Consider the following 5,305-nt stretch of genomic DNA (forward strand, 5'->3'; position numbering starts at 1 on the left):
AGATAATATTACATTTAGGTACATGTGATAATATTCGAAAATTATCATCGCACAGGTGTAAGCTGTAATAAACTGTACTTTTTATTCTAAATACCATATTTAACATGACTCATGGTATATAAAATATAAAGTACCGGTGGAGACATCCGTATTTTATACAATTTATTCAAAATTATGACAAGCACCCCCTCATATGTGATGTTCTAATGTGATTTAAATAGATATGAAAGATGTCTATTGAATTGAAAATGTACAAAAATGTACAAAAATTAGCAACCGTATGCACTTGTTGAAAGTCACATCTACATGCGAATCTGTCTACTGCGTGCTGCAATGATCTCTTGTAGACGGTGCAGCATGACTTCAACCAACAATTGCAATAATTCTGTTTTGTAGAATATTGTCCCGTTCTTCCTAAAACGTTAGCCGGAGTTGGTCGCTATCATTTGGAGGCTTATTCCCCTTTGCATTGCACATGTGCTAATTCATGTTGCAGGCGCTCAGTGGAGTTAATATCAAGGCTCCACCTTTGTTTCTGCTACAAATCATTCAGCAGAATAGATCTGTGAGCATGTATGCTCTCATTATTAAGCCTTAAGTTATCCGCGAAGACACCTCTTGCACATGGAGGGAGATTTTTTTTTTATTTCAGATTTAAGGAGATCGTATTGCAGATTGAGAATGATGGTTTAAAATTAGGATTTCTCGCCGGTATTTTGTTTCTCGTATCATTAGTCATGTTAGTTGTGGTATCTCGAACAAAAGCACTATTTTAAATAGTTAGCTGTTAGGTGATCATTTGAAAGCAAAAGCACGAGGAATTAGAGGTGGCCCACTGGGTATGAACACTTGAACATGGCTCTTTATTCAGCATAATAGTTTATTTAACCTTTTTTCATCACAAGCTTAAGTTGGTTAATTCGGGTATATACCAACAGTCTGAAGGCCTTAAAATTCGCACCTCTCTGGTCGCCAACTAAGCCCTACGACAATAAGCCACCAAGTGTACATGTAGTTTAGAGAGAGTAAAGCGCTTGCGGCTCGTATAATTTGCAAATTTCATCAACATCTATACGTTAATTGAACTCGCTGGCAACGTTACTTGGAACAATGTCAGCGTTGAACGTTAAAATCACATTCTCTTAGCGCGTGCTGGTGGTCTAATCAGTTATATGTCATATGTAACCCTGTGGGGACGTAATCTGTGTTACCTGGAAATGGGTATTGGTTGCGTTTAGGTATTAGCTTTCTTAATGATTTGTAATTAAATGATTACTTAATTAAGTTAAAACTTAATTGTTTTTTCTCACCCTTGAGTTGTCCATGGCAACCTGAAACTTATCCGTGAGCTTGTACTCGGTGACATTGTCTTCAACATTGACCTGGACATTCTCATTCTCTCTCTTGCCGTCCATGTGAAGGTGGTACTTCTGAAAATCGAAACCTATTTAAATAAAAAATATATTATTGTAAATAAGCGTACGTACGTGAAGTCAGATTACCCACCTTCCCCACATCCGGTGCTGCTTTTTTAGAGATGGGAACTGCTCCTAATGTTCCAGCAAGAGCAACAGCAGCAATGACAGTAACAGCAACAATGCTGTAATTCTTGTGCAGGGCCATCGTCTGAAATATCAGAAAACAACAAATAATAAATGTATTTTGTTATATTTATCTACATGTATGTTGTAGTGTAACGGAAAATAAATATATACAACTTTTTAAAGCATCATTTCATGAAATCCAAGAAAATTAGTACGAGTAGTACAAATTTGCTTCAAACTGCAATTCCTTCTTGCAAATTTGCAGCAATTTATTTTTATATTTTTTGCAGTATTGCTGCAAATAAGAAGCAATAAATTTCTGAAGGGTTATACTGGTATGTTTAATTTGCAGTCGGCATAAAGCTTAAAATGTGTTCAGGGTGCAGTTACTATAGCAGTGTTCATAATTTTAAATCCTATCAAAGAAAGGCGAATTGAGAATGTTTGTTTCTTGACTCCAATGAACACATCTGAGGAGGTTCACGGGGTATTGACAGCTGTAAGACATGCCGTCCCATGTTCGAACAGGTAGCCCAAATGACATACTGAAACGACTGGACTGTTCGCTAGCTGAACGTTTACCTGGAGCCATATATATACTATAGTGTACCTAAAAGACACGTCCAGGCATTGTCTGGTACTCAGGTATCCTATACTGTAAGAGAAACCCCGTTGTAATCACAAGTCGGTTGGTTTTTCAGGGGTTTTTGTTATTGGTTTTCATCAAAGAGAAAACTGAGACAGGCATTTATCATTTTCTACTACATGGTTAATTTCTGCAGAACTATCTATAACTGCAAGACTCTTTCTATGTATGGCTGTCCATCTCACTGTCTGTTTTGTATATCTCTTTGCCTCCTATTCCATACGTTTACTTGATTTACATTTTAAAGTAACTTTTATAGCTGACATGCCACCTGCCACATATACAAACTGGATATATGGAACTGAGTGTATTCAAACTTAATGCAAATTACACTTTAAATTTTCTCACTATTTTCCATTAATTTTATATCTGAATATATCTAAAATTATATTAGTTTCATTGAACATGACTACTGTTATTAAGGGTTTGCTAGTCATTTAGAGAATGCTGAGAAATCCACTTATGACAAGCAACAGTGTCATTTACGTAGAGTGTAAAACAAACACACGGTAATTGATGGAAGAGCTATATCTTTCAATATGCATTCGGTGTAAAGCTAAAAAATACTGGTACTCTTTCAGCTTGGTTACAGTAGCTATTGCAGTGCATATGATTTTAGAAGGACACACTGAGAAGTTAAACAAGCCATCCAACTGCCAGGATTTTAACAAGTCCTCCAGCTGCAAGACAGGCCGCCCTCTGTTCGAACAGGTGACCCAAATGACTCTGGACTGCTCAGTGACTTATCGTTCAAGTGGAGCACATACCCTGTATAATCGTTGTATTTATACATTGGTAGTTTTGTTTATCAAAGCTATATGTATATTAAATCAAATATTCAAATATTCCAACATAAGTTCAGTAATTGTTCACTCAAATCCCAAACAAAATGATTCATGTCACGTTCTGGTGGAGACTAAGACTGGGTTCACATACTTAAACTGGGTTCCCGCAGGTTTAGATCGATCGGCCTAACTCCCTCGGGGTTCACGCTAAATTGCTGTCAGCCGAGCACGCAGGAAAGTTAATTACCCCCTTACAGCTTTTAGTAGACTGGACAGACATTTAAGCCGGCTAAGCTGACAGCAATCTAGCGAGACTCCCCACGGGGATAGATCGATCTAAAATGTGTGGGAATGCAGTGTGAGATCGATCCATCTGGATCAACCTAACTCCCTGGGGGTTCACGCTAAATTGCTATCAGCTCGAGAGGCTTAAATGTCTGTCACGCCTACCGAATCAGCTAGGGGTAAAAATAGTTACCCCTAACAGTTTTACTAGGCGTGACAGACGTTTAAGCCGGTTAGTTTGATAGCAATTTAGTGAGACTCCCCAGGGAGATAGAACGATCCAAATATCTGTGGAAATGGCCCCTAATTGTTTTTATGGAGCTAATGAACAAAAAAAAATTGCAACACGAGGTAAGACTGTACTTTGGATTTGAGAACTAATCCTGAAACCACCAATCGACCAGTCAAATTACCTATGACCCCAAACCACAAACGGTGACATTTCGGGCCATACCCTACATGCTGGGAGATGTTTTTTTTAAACCTATCACGAGTTTATTTTCATTTTTCCCTCACAACACAGATTCTCCATGTTTAGTGGCACTATCAAAGCCCAGATTTTGGTTGAATATGTGACTTCTGTATAAAAGATACGCCTGCAATACATAATCAGTACTTCCTACTCCAATGCAAAACTGATGTACAATAAAACTAGACATATTCCGTAGAGTTCAAAAACATTTTAACCATTAACATGAAAAACTGCTGCATAGATTTATCAATTTTACAAATGGCTGCACATTCAAGGATGAAAACTCAGAACTAAGGTAAATATAACAACCTACCTGTATATCTTGTAGGACGTCTGGTAATGCTGCTTACAATTTTCCAAATGCGCTGTGACTACAGTGTTTGTATTGTTTAAAACATCCCGTTAACCCGGAGGGAGCACACCTAGGAAGGTCAGGTATGAGTTCTTATATACACTGTATCCTACACTGTAATAGTCCTACAATTTGGCCCATGGATGCGTACTTCTGAATGCCCTTTCTTTGTTTTAAGCACAGGTGAATTGTATTTGAGGAAACTTGGCAATGCAATTTACCCAAAACACTACCTTCTGCATTTCACTTTTCCTCAATAATTTGCACCTGACGAAATCTGTAGTGCTCCATATAGGTTTATGGTAGGCAGCCTTATAGGGGTGCTTTTATCTGCATATTTGGTATCAATCTATTAGAAAGTACCTGTATAAACTCGTTGTAGTCTGTGTGTCAGATCGCATTTCGGAGTATCAGTCAGACCACCGACAGGATGAGCCCGCGGTCGTCCTACAAAATTGTTCTGGGGTATGATACTCCGAAATGCGATCTGACACACACCTTGAAAACGGGTAGTGTGGTCCGATATACCGGTTAATTCGGGATCCTTATGTCACAAGTCTGGTAGTTGGGTAGGCCTGTTATACAGACCAAGTGATTTACAGTTGAGGTGCTAATTGTTTGTATGACATGTGTGTGTGTGTTTTTAATTAAGTTTCATGTTGAGAAATTTGAAATTCAATGAAAAGCGCATTAAAAATGCATGTACATGTATCATGATAAGTTCATAGGTGAGAAAGAGGTTAATTAGAAAGTGAATAGATTTTGGTGGTGATCCATTAACCATTAGTTAATGTCTGTTTGTCTGTTAACAACATTGTGCACAAAGTAATGGAGGGTTTTGAGCTGCCTTGGCAGAGGTCTGTGTTCTCTGAGTGTTTTTAGTAAGTCCTGTTTAATTGGTCTACAGTATGGACGACAGGTTAGCAGAATTCCATTCCTAATACACACTTCTATAGTAAGTTGGGAAGCAGCATCTTTTCATGACCGCCATGGTGTCTTATTATACAACATGATGTGATCTTGACTTGTGCTATCGTATGGCAGTAATTACACAATAAATTACCTTGCAGGTTTGTCCAATTTGCAAGATTGAGCTTAATAAACTAAAACAAAACTTTTTTTTTGAAGGCTCTTCAACAATACTGAGGCAAATACGCTATCGTTTAAATGCTATGTTGGCATCTTTCATGTCTTGTAGAACCTCCACATGCCTCCAAAAGA

General features: G+C 38.0%; 1 long non-coding RNA gene across 1 annotated transcript; it reads right to left on the minus strand.

Moving 5' to 3' along the window:
- Positions 1-1,175: 1,175 nt before the first annotated feature.
- Positions 1,176-4,479, minus strand: LOC147761030 (uncharacterized). The gene is made up of 4 exons (XR_015334992.1): positions 4,046-4,479; positions 1,507-1,626; positions 1,311-1,430; positions 1,176-1,211 (listed from the first exon to the last, which is right to left on the minus strand). It is a non-coding gene; the product is annotated as an uncharacterized LOC147761030 (long non-coding RNA).
- Between the last annotated feature and the right edge of the window lie 826 nt (positions 4,480-5,305).

This window comes from Lingula anatina, chromosome 6 (genome assembly GCF_051362555.1).
Source record: "Lingula anatina isolate TDL-2025a chromosome 6, LinAna3.0, whole genome shotgun sequence".
Taxonomy (NCBI): Eukaryota; Metazoa; Brachiopoda; class Lingulata; order Lingulida; family Lingulidae; genus Lingula; species Lingula anatina.